This window comes from Mugil cephalus, chromosome 3 (genome assembly GCF_022458985.1).
Source record: "Mugil cephalus isolate CIBA_MC_2020 chromosome 3, CIBA_Mcephalus_1.1, whole genome shotgun sequence".
Taxonomy (NCBI): domain Eukaryota; kingdom Metazoa; phylum Chordata; class Actinopteri; order Mugiliformes; family Mugilidae; genus Mugil; species Mugil cephalus.
Window position 1 is genome coordinate 20,333,855 of NC_061772.1, and position 16,459 is coordinate 20,350,313.

Genomic DNA, 16,459 nt, shown 5'->3' on the forward strand with positions numbered 1-16,459 from the left:
GCTTCAAAATGCAAACTCTCGACCCTGGTATTGACGCCTGGAGCTTTTTATGTCCACCCTCCCCTGACCACTTTCCTGCCGCAATTTCTAAATGTAGCGGTTCATTCATCCAAAGGAAAAATCATTGCCTGTGAACAGAATCCAGGAGTTACATTTGCCCTGGCAACGTAATTAGAAAAACAATACTCCATCTGACGCTGTCGGTTCACAGAATGGATACCAACACAATGGATATTGAAACGGTGATTTTCATTTTAATAAATGCTCAAACGATACAATATCTTCCCCACAAAAAATCAAAGCTCAGTGGAAAACAAATTTGTTTATCGATTCACAGTATTTCCTTCTGTCCTGTCCCATTAATCAACTCCCATCTTAGAAAACAGCTCAGACGAGATCCACTTCTAGAAGCTGAACCAGCAGCATGATGCTTACATGGCTAAATATAATACTGATTTAATGTATAATAGCAGTATAATAATAATATAATAGTACCAGACGGCAGTCAAGAAGGTGCTTTTTCTTTAATGTGTCTTAACTACATTTTGATGCTTTCCTTTTTCAGTGAACAGACTGCTCCAGTGTTTTAGTGGTGTGTATTAAATGCTCTGTAAGAATGAATTGGCATTTAAATTAATAAGGTAAATAGCAAACTGTCTGTTGGATGGAATCAGTCAGTGCGTTTACATGCACGTGAAAAAAACAAATTATTGCCTTAATCAGACTATAACAGGAGAACTTAAGTGCATGTAAACATGTAACTCTGATTAAAATTTGAGATCTCATTATCCGATTAAGACACCCAGATAATGCGATTGGAATTCAATTTTCTCCGGCATGTATACGGTAACCGCAGTTTTCCAATCGGATAATGCATGTGCGCATGCTCCACAACAACTGTGCTCGCATGTAACCCCGGAACAAAAACATCCAAGAAAGCTGGTCGCAGAAGGAGAAGCTAAATTAAGCCGCTAGAAGAACCGTCTGAAGGATATCGTGCAACTTATCTGCACCAGAAGTAGTGCAAACATTACATACGAGATTAAAAGATGTACTATTATCCCTATGGTTGTTGTTGGAAATGCTGGTTTGCGGCATGAATGACTCTTGTTTATGATATGACACAATAGGTCAACCAGAAATCGGGCTGTATTAACGTGGCATTATCCTGCTGAAAAGACACATATCGCCACCTAGTGTGGAGGAGGAGAACAGTTATTCGATTTTCTTGCGCTGCATGTAAACTGGGACAAGGACTGCAGTCAGAAAGTCTTGTTTTTTTAACCTAACTCAAACATGTACACTTATTACAAAAGGGGGAATAATTCAACATTCACAGAGACTTTATACGCAGTTTACACAAACATACCCTCAACAGCAGCAGAATCATCCTTGTTCTTTATATTTTTACGCATTCAAATTTTACGTCAGTATTAGAAAATAATGAAAAGAAAATAATTATTCACATGTTTTTTAGGCTCTTTTAATAATCAGATTATTATTTGCTAAAAAAAATTAAACTTCATGCTCAGTCTGCAGCATGGCCAAGATTTCCACAATTTACCTTCCTCCTGCTCATACAGAACATTAAATTGGACTAGTCATTGAAAACATTTAAAAAAAGAAAAAAGGTGCACTCATACTGATGTTCAAACACATCTGAGGCCTCTACAGTTATTTCTCCTTTATTAAAGGGTGCAGGATTTGTAATAAATAAGATCTGCCTGTTAGTTGCCAGGTGATCTGGGGAAATATATCACCAAACACGCATTTATCAACATTTCTTTTCCCGCTTTTTCGTGGTTCATCAAGATGATGGAACTGCAATTTCTGTAGAAGCACTCACATTGTAAGTTGGTCCTGGTCTCTATGGAGCAATACACAACTTCAAATGAAACGAGGTGGAAAAAACAACATATTTTAAAAGACATTCTCGAACCACTATGAACTGCGTGCAGACAGTTATGTTGGCGAATATGCGTGACAAGAACAGTAGCTACATTTATAAGAGTAAATGGGGGCAAAAATGTACAAGAATGTGTTAAAATATTCGTTTATAGTGCAAACAAACACACTTTCACAGATCATATTCATATGTTCTCTAAAAAGCAGACTGAAATATCATCCACTGATTTAATGCTTAGCAGGTATCTTCAAATTACGCATGCATGTGTCACATGTATGTATGTGTCTTCTACACCATATCTAGCACATGCACACAAGCTTTTCCTTTAAGAGTGGCACATTTTAAGCCACTACTTGACCACAAATGCACACAATTTGATTGCAAATGGGTTTTATATCAAAGGTGGTCTGAAATGATTCAGTTTCATATAAGGCCGCAAAATGAAATTTTGTTATGAACCTTAAGAAGTACAGCTGGCCTGGACGACCCTTCCTTAATGAGGGCATGTGTTTTGGGAGATTGAAGAAGAAAGAGTCCATGAACTTTGATGTACATGAATAGCAGCCGTTTAAATGGAAACTAATACCAACAAACAATTGCCACTGCATACATGAGAAAACCCAGGCAGAAACTTAAAGGACAAGTAGAGGAAAATATTGGAATACGCTGAAGATCAAGGTGCTGGGAAGCAATGCCAGGATACAAAAATCTGTTAGGGAGCAGATGGAAATGGCTGGTTTAAGTGCCAAAGGAGTGATTGGGGGATGAGGAGCAGATGAGCAGGTGATTTGGAAGAGTGAAATGGTCTGAGGGAATCTTGGTGGTCAGGTGGCGAATGCCAAGGACTGGCAGGGGCGCTGCGAGGAGTAGGAACATGGCTGAAGGCAGGAGCAGAGGAAGAAGAGTCTTTGTAATCAACTGCACCTTTAGTTATACAGTAATCTTCAATGCACCAAGGGCATTTATTATCTGCAAAATCTGCCAAACGTTTATTATTTTTATTCATACATGTACATGTATTCAGAATGACAATTTTTAAAATAAGATCGTCCCCATGCGAGTTGACCTCATACCCGAAGGGCGCAATGCAATCCCTGAAGGGCGGAGGTCCTTTTACAATCACTGCACTGGAGAACAATAACCACCTACAGCTGAATCTGAAATAAACTTCAACCAGTCTGTTTCCCAACACAGCTCACAAATAACAACTTGAGATGTGCATTATTAATTCATGAGAGGTGGGGGTGGTAGCTGAGATGTGTTGATGCCTCAGAGGAGGGTAATTAAACAGATAGAGCTGTTTCCACGCAGTAAAACACGCTCGTACTGCGGCGCTGTGGGACACGAGATGTGCCTGTATATGCTCAGGGGGCACTATAATTTAATACAACACTCAAACTTGCATGTATGTTGACTCGGTCTGCTCCGAGTTTCAAAGAGCACATGAGCCTGAGGGGGGGTCAAACCCATTGCGCCCCTGGGGGGTTTTAGCAGAAACCTGCTGCTCACGTTACCGCATGTGATCCTCTTGATGATTCTCTGCTTTCTCAAGACCAAAGAGCATATTTAGCCAAGTGTTCATTTAATGATATGCTTGCTTACATTTGAAACATATACAGATATTGTCAGATGTGTAATGTGTACATATATTTACACTACTGCAGCAACACATAAAAAATAAATGTTGACTACTTACTGTTTGATGGAGACTTTATACTTGTACCTTGTCAATAAGTCTTCAATAGAAAAAACATTTGGTAAATCAGCTACGACATTTAAACTCGGGTGGTCTCCCAGTCTCCAAGTCCCACAGTGTCACCTTTCATTCATCCAACTTATGTGTGACTTGTATGTTTCTAGTTAAAGGGCCGACGTGTTGCATTTAGTGCCACCTTGTGTTGGCATTTCAGATTGCAGTACCTGACATCTACCACAGGAGTAGGGGAACCAACAGGGGACAACATTTCAGTATAAAAGCATGAAAGATTTTTTCCAGGTCCAGTATTTGTTCTCGGTTACCGTAGAAACGTGGTCGTCTCTGTGGAAGATGACCTGCTCTCTGTGTACATATGAAATGCTCAATCTTAGATCATAAAAACATAGCGATTTTACTGTAAATAAAATAAAATTAAAGAGCCAAATGACTGCTGTGAATCCACTGTGAGAAGGCAAATGTTTTCAAGCAGGTGCTGACCCTGCACCAAGTTACTGTGTAAATTTGTGAAGCTAGTAGAATATGTCCTAACTGCAAACAAAGGACTTAAAAGTAAAAATAATAACTAATAATAAAAGCTCCAAGGATAAAAGGTTGGGAACCACTCCTATACCATTTAGGAGTGCTGACTGGGACAAAGTGTAATCCCAAACAGTTTGTACAGCCAGTCATTTTAATAGGTTCATGTCACCTGGATAAATGTGTGCTAACGGTTAAAGCACACGGTAAGACCAGACATTTTGAAAGGAAAGGATGTGTGCTGCTCTCATTGCAGACAGGAGGAAGGGTAATGTGGTTCAGAATTAGTGGCCGTGTGGGTCAAGAACGCCGTGGCATTTCGGCTGTAGCCTCCGCTTCAGACGACTGCAGATAAATTTTCAATGACTCGTTTGAAGCCTAAATGTTGCTAATAAGTTGAGCGGAAAGATAATCGACTTGGTCAATTTGCTGGTACAGAACACCCTGAGAGTCTCTGCTAGTAGTCAGATTGATTCCTGAAGAGGAAACCTGAAAAAATGCATCACCACAGGATCCAGGGAGAAAAAAAAGGGTGTGTAGTGGTGCATTGATGAATTAGACGTGCCACAAAGCATTATTTCTCTCTGATGTGCTTCAAAGCAGTAGGTTCAGAGGCACTTTGTCATCGCTGTCGTGCACCAAGAGAAGCTCATAGAAAAATATTTCCTCAGGTTAAGACCAAATTTGATGGAGAATAAAACTGAATCAAGGTCCTAAGGTGCGTGACGTTTCCAAAATTATTAACATCAAAATTTATTTCAGTGGGTTTTGTTCACCTGAATTTGAATAATTGATCAAAAAGCAACTTATAAATGAGACAACGGACACATCCTCTTCTCTGATGTCAGGATGATTTAATGGAAGGTGAAGCACATATCCTTGGAAATCCGAAAACAGGATCAGAAGCGTTGGATTTGTGGCTTACAATAATTGTCCTTGCAGTTCAGATACGCAGGTGTAACAAATGCAAGAATTACAGACAAAACAACTCATGAGTGTTTTCTCAATTGCCACATGTATATTTAAGATCAGTTCAAGTCAAACCAACTAAAACTTCTTGTTCAAGCAATGGCAGTAGTTAAAAGAAACCATTGGTCTGTTGGGGCACCACAATTCCAAGTCACACATTTTCTATCCGTATGTCAAGCATCCTGACTTCTGACTCTAGAGCAGGCATGTCAAACTCAGTTTGGCTCTGGGGCCGGATCCAGACTTTCTGTTCTCAGGTGGGCCGGATCAGTAAAAGAATGTCAACTCCAAATATTTAGCTTTGTTTTTCAGTACTATGCTTTATCATTCAGCCTATATTTGTAGCCTACCGTACATATTATGATCACGGATGACAAGGGATCTTTTCTAAGCACAACACATTTATTCAAAAATAATGGGAAAAAAATGATTTTTCATGTTTGGCTGTGAATGTGTTAACAACTGGTTTATTTTAACAGTTAAGTGAATGCAGTTTTACACCTGAACCAACTCACCACACTAAACAAACTCAAGTGGGAGCTATAAAAAAAAATATTTTCGCCTTAATTGTCATACTGCTTTGAAATAAATGAAAAAAGAAATACAAAATAAAATAAAATAAATAAATAAATAAAAAAGTTATAGCAGTGTATGGGCAATAGGATTAGACTACATCAGATCAAACTACTAGGCTGGGCCTACTGAAGTTGAGAATATACTGCACAATATTAATTGTCTTTAATATGACATACTTGTCTTTATGAAGAGTGGCGCCGAATATTAAACTCTTTGAACACTGCAACTTGCTGATTACATACCAAGCACACTGGTTTTGCATTCACTTCTGTGAATAAATACTTCTCAGTCCATGTCTCCTGGAAAACTCTGCACTCCGTGTCCACTCTTCTTTTTTTTTTGACAGTGCCATTTTGGGAAGGGTGTGTTGACCAATAACTTGTTTAGTAGTGGTGAATGGTGAAGTAAGATTGCCGGTTTATTATTACTTGGACACATCACGTTGCGAATGTTTATTTCCTGTGACTAACTCGTGTCAGTGCCGCATGCTTGACGTGAGCGCTTTTACACATTTACTGCCCTCTAGCGGCCGGAGGGAGCATTTGGTTTGTATTTATTTTAAAAAATCACAACTTTTAAAAGAAATTAGCTAGAGACGCGCTTCTTTTTTTGACATACTCAGAAATTTATGCCGGGCCGGATTAAATGACCCAACGGGCCGGGTCCGGCCCGCGGGCCATATGTTTGACATGCCTGCTCTAGAGGGTTTGTTTTAGTTTAATAATGGGCTGTCCTCAATGCCGGCCACATGTAGTTCGGCCTTGTGAGTTTAATGGTTGGGACGTGGCATATCCAACTCTAAAGAACAGACTCTGTTGACTCATGCAACACTCATCTGTGATTGGAACAGCGTCACACTTGATGACACCATCACACTTAATGATTCCTTCTGGGATACCTGGCTGCCCCATGTCCACACAGGTTAACTCCCAGTGTGTCTTTGATGAAACGGACCAGGTAAGAACAAATATGAGCGTTTGGACTGGTCACTTGGAACGGAGCAAATAATTTTGTTCACAGGTCCTCATGAACAAAAATACCGATGATGTCTTGTCTGTACAGCCTGAGAAACGCCCAGCGTCATGCTAGACAGAAGTAGTTTGCTATTGGAGTTCTTCTTGGAAAGTTGAGAAGTAGTGAATTGGAACGAGACAAATCCTGATGACTGAGTGTTTGTAGTGTGAAGGCTAAAATAAATAAGCAAAATGGGACAACGCCTCAAAAAACATCATGCAACAGTGCAGTTAGTATTTCACATTTCATTATTGCTCTCTACTGTCACATCTAGTTTAAACTTCTAAAAAGTCACAGAAAAAGCTTAAAAAGTGCTGCTACGACAGGAAAAATGTGCCAGTGTTGGCGCGCTATTTAAACTCAGCTCCTTGACATAACATAGGGTTTGCGTTCCATCCATCACTGTCAATTAAATCAGCAATGATTGCTTATTCATTGTAGTGTAGACAGATAAATATAAGCTGAAACAAAAATACTTCCTCAGAGACTGAAAAAGAGGCAGACAGGGGAGAAGGGGATTTGCTGTTACTTATGGACACCACTCCTGTTACCACAAACCAAATAGTAGCTAGGGTTACTACCAAAGTGTCAAAAATAGACAAAAATAGTGTATAGTTTTCGATACTCTTAAGATATTTGTACTTTAAATATATACAAACTTCCTTGTATCCAGTTTTTATATCTATCGACCAAAAGCAGTTTGGTTTACACATCTCATGCTCTAATAAAACTCTTTCTAATCAAAAAAGCCAAAAACTCAAAGCTGTTTTTTTCCTACTTTTTTGGTGCGTAAATGTTTTAATTTTACATTGAACAACTCATGATAATGTGAATCACAGTATGAGTTGGGGAATACTGCATCATATGGACGGTGATGCCAACCACTGTCTGAATTTATTACATTTTTAAATGTGTTATTTTAGCTTCCACTCATGTTTAAGTAGTAGTAGTTTAATCTGGTCAAGCCGATCACATTCTGATGTCTTCTGTGGGGCAATTACACCTTCTTCTTTTTATCTCGTTCATATCATGTGTAAATGTAGTTATCATTTTAAAGAACACTCTTACCTTTAAGATAGTAGGAACGTGTGAGTACTAGAGGAGTACTTTTCCCCCTGTGGATCTCTATTACACCATTGTCTGATCTCTGTTTCATCCAGACCTGAAACTTTTTTTAATGGAGTGAACTGTGGAACTGAGCAGTGAGTACCATAGGTAAGATACACTCTGACAGCTCAGTGTAATACCATACGGAGAGAGTTTGATGGGACTTGGTGCATGGAGCACGGCAAAACCCGATTAGATGGCATTAATGGGATTTTAATTTAAGTCTGGGCTTATTAGATGTCAAACACAAAAGGGCTGAATGGATTTTGGAGATGAGTTAAGTTAACCTGCTGTCAGGCAGGCGTGACACGTGCTCTACTCCCATCTACTGAGGTGCTGCGGATTATATGAGAACATGCACTCTGATCAAAAAGAAACACAAAGCCTGAATTCGCACAGAAAGGGAATCTCTGGTTGATCCCAGAATAACCATGAACGGGTACCGGTGCTGCGTGGTGCCTGTGCCTTTGCTACTTTGAAGTCCTTGTTATCCATTAAAGCCCAAGGTTGTTGGCCAGTTCATCGAGCTTCACGTACTTTGCTCGTTCAAGGTGCATATCCTCAGCAGTTCTCAAATCACAAACACGCTTTGAACCAAATTTGACGCCAGAGAAATTCATATTTAAAGTGCAATGTACTCGACAATGTCATAACAGCCTGACAGTGCATATAGAGAAAGAAAGATTGCTGAGAAAGAGCATGTTTGATGGCAGTCAAGCTGAAGTAAAATGTGTATCTGTGTGTATGTGTGTGTGAGAAAGATAGAGAGTAAGGCATAGACGGGAACTATGAAACAGAATGAGTGATGAACAGGTTCTGCCTGCCTGCTTCACTCCTCAGAAACACAGCAGTACTGTATTTGTCGGTGCTGACATGCTAATAAAATAATAATGCCTTTAAACAGAAGTCGTCGGTGACAATTAATACTGACATTACTGGGATATAATGAAGGTTCGTCGACATTGCAGGGAGAAGACACAAAGGAGGAGTGAAACAACCTGTCAAAAATATACATCACAGCCAGAATGCCAAAATAGACTTACACAAGGGAAGTTTTGATTCTAGAGTGTATAATGTACAGAAGACCGTGAGTGGGTTGAGTCTGTGCCGACAGGTTTCTAGGTGATGTTGTTTGTAGTTTAGTTTATTCATGTGAATATCATTTATTCAGTGCATGGCCTTAAACGTCTTAATTATCCACACTTGAGACAATTAGACTGTTGGCAGTGTGAGGATTCCTACGCTAGTCACCACACTTCTGTTGCTGAAACTGATCATGTTATTTTGCCACGTAGTTTTTTTCCGATTTTGTTTAATTAACAGAACTAAAGCCTTGTCTTTGTATCTAGCTGAGAGCGCAATACCACTTTTTTCCCCCATTTCTGACAATGTCTTCAACGGTTAAGCCACAGTACTAATGCAGGTCTACAATTAAATTTGTTGTTTTTTCAGCACCGCTGCCAAACACTCACACTACGTAAAACTGCCCAGGTCTGTTTTGCTTTTCCCTTTCTTGAGCTTGAAGTAACTCCGCACACAGCCGACATGATGACAGCTCCGTTGACAGGTCTCACTCATTTTTAAGCTACTGTTCTCATGACGCATGCTGCTCAGTTGTGTTACTTTAGCCACGTATATCTTCACAGCAAGTCATAAGTCTTAATAATTTAGTGTGATGGATCATGTCGATGACCTGCTTTTGATTCATGTCTGCTCCATCTTTGCTACAGATTTTTGTGTTTATATTAACTGATTTTCAGCTAATTACTTGGAGTAAAAGAGAGAACTTTATGGATAAAATGTATTATAAGAGTGGCAAAGACGGCAGTGCCGCTGGGGACCAAAGTGGGCTCATTTGTTGAAGTAAATCATTCTGCAGAGACACGACAGTGTGTGCGGGGGAGTCGAAGCCTCTACAGATGATCAGAAACACAAATAATATTAGTCTCCTATTCACAAGGAAATTAATAACTTGATTTCTCTGCACTCCATGTGAAGTATTATCCCAAAGGTGATCAGAAATAGGATATTGGTGTGCAAGTGCAACCTCTGCTTCTTTTTAATATGCTTTTATTTGATGTGCAGTACTAACAGAAGTGTACCTTTGCCTGTATGTGATTTGAAATGTGGAAACAACCAACAGAAGAATTGCTTTAGTACAGTTTACATCAGTTTTGTTTTCTCCACACACAAATAACAAGTCCATTACAAAAAATATTAGAGTATAGTAGGGGTTGTTCTGACTAATCAACTTTACTGCTGTGCAATTTTCTTTTACCATTTTTTACACATAGCACATGTAACATTCAGCACATATTGACGGTGCCAATTCCTAAAGGCTATATATATCTGCATTGCACAGTATTGATATGCTCATGTGTTTATTTTCAGTTCTGTTCTATTAGTTAACATTGTTGCTGTGGTTGTAGATTGTATTTTTTTTGTCCTTGATGTCAGTGAATGCACCATGCCAGAGACAAAGGTTATGGTAGAGCTGAGACATTGCCTAGCAAGAGCCGCATATTAGACGGGTTAGGGTGTTTGTGTTGTTTGTGCGGACTACAGCCGACAGTAGCCAGTTACCTGGCAGAAAAGCCTCGTTTTTGTGAGACACTATAATATGTATTCCTATTTGTCAACCCACTGTTAAAAGTGCAATATTCTAGCATTCGGACATGTTGGATTTCTCTTTCTGTTCTACAAAACTGCGACTGACAGTCTTTTATTTTAATTTTACACTGATGTTTGAAATCAGCTGAATATTTTGAAGAATTTGTCGCAGACCAATCAGTTATTAAGTCATTAGTGGTAGTCTGAGTCACACTTTGAACTCCTTCAGTCACTTCAAACACATAGGAAAAATCCTGAAAATATTGTGTTTATAGATTTTTCCATCGGTATAGATTATGTGTGGTATGCTGAGTGCCTTTACTGTATGCTATACCCCTGCTGCAACATTGACATTTCCCAGTTTGGGATTAATAAAGTGCCTACTATTTTTTAGAGAGCTCAGCAGGAATGTTGATTCTAATCGAAATACTAATAACGTCCTAATCTTCTTCAGGGAAAAGAAGATGCTCTAATTTCCTGTCACGTTTGATAAATATCCCCTACTTTTGTTGTATGTTAATGTCTAAAAGCTTTGAATCTCCACAGTACAGTAAAGTGCGGTTAGAAACAGTGCCCATCTTTGCTCGGATAAAAGCCTCTTTGCAGGCCCAACAGCCTCAAATTGATTGGACAGTAAAATGTGTGCTGGGGGAGGGGACACATAAATTTATCGATTTGCTCTGCACACTACAATAACAAACTGCCTATGCAACCCCAAGAGACTCGAAAATGTGAAAAGAGTGTTTTGAAGAATGTTTTGGATAAAACAATCAGCTAAAGCTGGCCTCTGTTGCATTGCATAATTTCCATCAGTTGGAGAAGGCAAAGAAAGACAATCAACAAAGCACTCAGAGTCTCAGCACTTCTCTGTTGGCTCTCACATCGCAGTCAGGCTTACAAGGAACTGAATAACTTTATTCTTTATGATGGATCATTCAGGTATGATAGCTGGAAGATTGTGAAATCATAAAATAAAAATAGTGCCTCTGTCAGGTTTCATGACTAAATGAGAGTTGATGTTTTTAAGATGTTGGGCTTCTGAATACTAGTGCTGCTGCTCTTTGCTTGTCTAAGCTTGCTTGGTGTTTTTTTTTTTTTTTTAATGTGCGATTTGAGTACTTATAAAATCAATGCTGTTTCTGGTTGTGACTGGATGCCCAGACACAGCTGCTGACTTTTCAAAGTGGATCTGGAGGCCACAGAGGCCGAGGAAAACTCATCTGAATGAGCACTTTCAAAATGTAAGCGTGTTTCTAAATTTAAACGGCTCTTTAAAGCCTGATTGCCATTACATTTTAGAATGTGTTTGCATGCGTTTCGTGATTTTGGCACTTGTTCAAGGTGTGAGAGCAAATCATGAGTCAAGAAAGTTGAACTGGAAATCAGAGGTTTTGGGAGCTCATGGGAGCGGGAAGTATCACTCATTACTAAATCTTCATATAGTCTCACAGCGTATGTTCACAAGCTGTACTGTCAGATTAAAAACACACAATACAATTTTCACCATGCAGTAACCAATGTTACTGTGTTACTCTGCACCCCACCTGTTTTGCAGAGGCAGGCATGCAGGCTCGGCTAGATTGAGGCTTGATTGCCTTAATTGTCCAAACAATTAGCATGTTATTCTGACACCTGTTTTTATTTTGCCACCTAACAGATAATTGGTTTATTTAATTAATCGCGGTAAAATCTTTATTTGTACCCAATTTACGTCAAAACCCACAATCCAAGTCGTAACTTTAACATTATGAGAAACATTTCATTTTAATTGAAAGTTTGTGCTCCAAGAATAAAACAGCAATATACACAATATATACCAATCATCAACATTATGACCACCCTCCAAATGTTGTATAGGTCTCCCTTGTGCCTCTAAAACAATTGTAACTCATCAAGGAATGGACACGTGTCTTCTGAGGGTGTCCTGTGGTGTTTTTATTTATTTATTTGTTTTTTTTTTGTTGTTCCTGAACCGTTTTTGTGTGTGTGTCTGTGTCAGGCTGCATCCTGCTTTTGATGACTGCTGTTGTCAAGGAGCGTCATTTAATGTGACCCCTTTGACAGGGATCTGCAGAAGAAATATACATAAATGTCAAAATGGTTCAACTGCCACTGATTCCCGAATGACATGGATTCAGTGTGAGTTTTTTTTTTTTTTTTGACAAGACATGAAATGTAGTATAACAGCAGCACGGTCTGATTTTAAAGAAGTATAAGTGGACTGCGTCACGGGCAGGACTTTCACCAAGGAGACTTGTGGTTGTATTACTTATTCACGTAGTTGACTTATTCCTTTTAGTCTGTTTTTGTTTTATTTACCTATTTTTTTACAGTAAATGTTCAATTTAGACATAAATTAAATAGAATTGTGCAAGACACATGAAAAGCTAACCGTAGCTTCCTCCACTTTGGTCTAAGACTCGTCAAAGGTCAGCGCTGTCAAATCGCAGGCAGCACAGGCAGCACTGTCAGTTTGTATAAATCAATTCTGAATTGGTGGGTCACAGGAGTTAAACTGTACACGAACACTGTGTGGATCTCCTAATGTGACCTACTACAGTCGCAGTGATTTCAGTGGCATGAATTAAAGATGCTGGAAAATGCTATCGTTTGAAATACTTTTGGCCCCTTTGTCTCAAATTAGACAGTGAAATGGTGTACTTATATAATGTGTCAAAGTAGGAATTGTTCAGCTTTACCAAACCAAACTTTACTCCTCCTCCTTTTTCACTGAAAACGTTGCTTCTCTCAAGAGAGCTGAATGGGTCACAATTGAATTTTGACACTGAAGGGCTTTCTTTTCAGGTGATAGACATGCAATTCAAAATCGCATGCTTTTAAATATTCTGCATAGACTTGGTTTCATTCAACTGAATTTCTAGCATCCATTGTTACACTAACCACTCTGAACGCAGTGAACTCCTCAACTCTCGTTCTGTCATTGTTCTTTAAAGACGAGAATAGCACTGTTAATTACCATTAGAGGCGAGATGTACTTGAGCAAAGACGAGGTAGATTTGCACACCTAAAATGAGAATCTGGTGCTTTAATTTCTGCTTTTGCAAGAGGCACGCTAGGATTTTAGTAGGAGTATTTTGTTTAAGTCATGTTCCCTGCGGCAATGTGCGCTTGTGCTCTGGGCAAAAGTATCACTTCTTAAAGCATTATTCATTCATAAAGTACAGTTTGTTCTGTTGTTTTGACATTTAAATGCGAACATCCCAAACTGCAATTTGATGTTTCTCGTGTATCATTAATGCTCTCCAAGTTATGGGAACTGGGAAGTCAGATACCGTTACGGATATATCAAGGATGGCGTAACTATAGCCTCAACTGAGACTCTTTTTACACTTCCTGTTCGGATGGAACACAAAATAGCCTTTTATGCATATTTATGGAGCTGCTCATTGTCTCCTTAAGTCTGACTCTTCAATAACATTGATTTAAAATGTAGGAAGGGAGTGATTGTTTTAAGTGGTTGAACTTGGCCCAGGCAATCCCCAAATTTCCTCAAAGTTCATTACTGCGCCTAATGTGAAAAGGAGAAGCCGTTTCTGCATCGGTTGTTTCGGCCAGCGTTTAGCTTCCGCGTCAGCAAGATATTTAATTATGCTGCACCCACCAGTGAGCTGAACTATACCTTGAGAAGTATTAAAAGTTGGTAAGGGGCAAACCGAAAACAAATGATTAGGCTCGGAGGAGTCTTTACTTTATGGTTAAAAGTCACAACGGAGGACTGTTAATTTGTAGCGCCTCTAATTGTACTTTTGCTGGAGGATGTATTTAAAGCTGAGAGAGGGCCTTTGAAAATACTGCAGCGGTTAAGAGTGCACTGTGAGCTGTGACTGAGAATTATTATGGACGATGGAAGTCAATTGGGTGTCAAAACTGTACGCTGAGAAGCAGCTCAGTACCAAGGTACCAAACTCAGTGCCAAGTGGCATTCATTCAGAAAAGTGTGTGGATCCGGTGAATCAGGTGCCTCAAACCACATGTCCAAACATCAGATGTGCAGAACCACAAGATAAATACAAAATGCATGCATTTTAGTAGTGAGGTAAACTTGTATTTTAAGTGGCACATTAATTACCGCCTACAGTTTCCCTATCTTATACACAGCTTTGGCTTGGAACAGCCATATGGCACCATTGCCTGTCACAAAAATGAAATAATATAAAGCTGAAGGTTAGCACACACTCCCACTCTCCAGATAATGTGAATACCATTATCTGGCTACAATGGCACCTGTCAAGGGGTGGGATATATTAAGCAGCGAGTGAACAGTCAGTTCTTGAGGATGACGTGCTGAAAAGGAGCAAAAACGAGAACACGTAAGGATCTGAGAGACTCTGACAAGGGACAGATGGTGGCAGGTAGGCATCTGGGTCAGAGTATCTTGAGAAGTTTCTGGTACAGAGAGGTCAGGTCGGGCGTGAAGCTCCCCACAAAAGAGCTACTATATCACAAATTGGACAAAAAACTTAATTTAACCGCGGCATTAATCGGAGCTGGCTTGTTTTACAAGTGCTTTTGCGTCATAACATATTTGATTGTGCCGATACCTTTTCGAGCTGTTTCAAGAACATGTTCCTTTAACACCATTCATGCTACACATGGCCCAGCCTATTGCACGGCGGTTATTGCTTCTATATAAATTCAAAAAAGGCACTTATCTGGCACTGCAATTTCTCTGAGCAGATGCTACATTTTCAGTTGACTGACAGCATTTTTTAAAAGATTAGATTCTCCTCGGAAGCATATTGTGAAAAAGGTAGATTGTCAAAACACTATAAAAACATAATGCAGTAATCATTTGCCTTGACTTTCAAATACAGTGTCGGACAGTTTGAAATGTCTGAAAGCCTTGAAATCACAGGACTGAGCAATCATTGATTCTCAGCAGGTGTGTCATATTGTACCGCAGCACTGTCACATCAGCCTTTAGTCTCAGTAGTCCAGCATTTTGAAAATGACGTGCCAAGCATAGATCGATTTCATTATTTTTCTGCCGCAGATAAAAAAAAAAGAATAAAAATAACAACTCTGTGCAGTATTATCTTTTACCCCTTGTGTTACTGGGTCTTCAATTCTGAGTATTGATGAGATGATCTTGGCCAAGGACTGCCCCTTCTCGATACACCTCGCCAGATTTCCTGAACGATCCTGTTTTACGCACAAAGATGACTTCTAGTCACACAGATAACCACTCAGAAACATTATGTGAATAGTTTTCTTTAATTAGGTTCCAAACTATCTCTAAATGAAAAATATTCTGCCTCTCCCGAGAGGAGAAACTTTTTTTTATTTTATATTATTTGGTGTTTTTACTCTCCATTCATATTGTCCTATTGTCCTTGTCAAGAACAGGAAACAGAAAGTGCCCTTTAGATGATTTTTTAAGTGCATCTGAACCACGACGCATTGCTCCCACATGTCATTATGTCCGAGTACCTGCTAGTAGCAGCAGAATCTACAGTATATACACACAATTAACCCCCAAACTAATTATAAAATAAAACCTGAGAGCGCGCTTCTCAGTGAAACGCTGACACCTCACTTTTGTAAAAACAAATTCAATTATTCTGCGTTTCATTCTGTGTCTACAGTGCAATCAGCAAGAGAATAATAACAGAAACTGTGAATGTTACTTTTAATCTTCTTTGTGTTATAATAGTAATTCTAGTTTCAGGAGCCGCTCCGTTCTCATGACGCTTATTTTATCCATCAATGATTTCCAATTGCCAAGAAGAACATTGATCAAATATTAAATTGTGCACCTACACCGCTAATTTCATCAACACTGTTAGTGTAATTTACACCATGCTTCCCCACCCACTTGTGAAGGCATCGCAAGATGTTGCAATTTAAATCTTTAATTTTAAGGAGTAATGAGCTCATTAACAAGTTAAGAAAGTACTAATGCACGCTACAGGAGAATTTGAGGCATGTTACATTTTACAAGTCGAAACCAAAGGAGATGATCAATTCAATTAATTCATTCATTTTCTGGAGCCACTTGTCCTCTGGAGGGTCGGGAGTGTGGA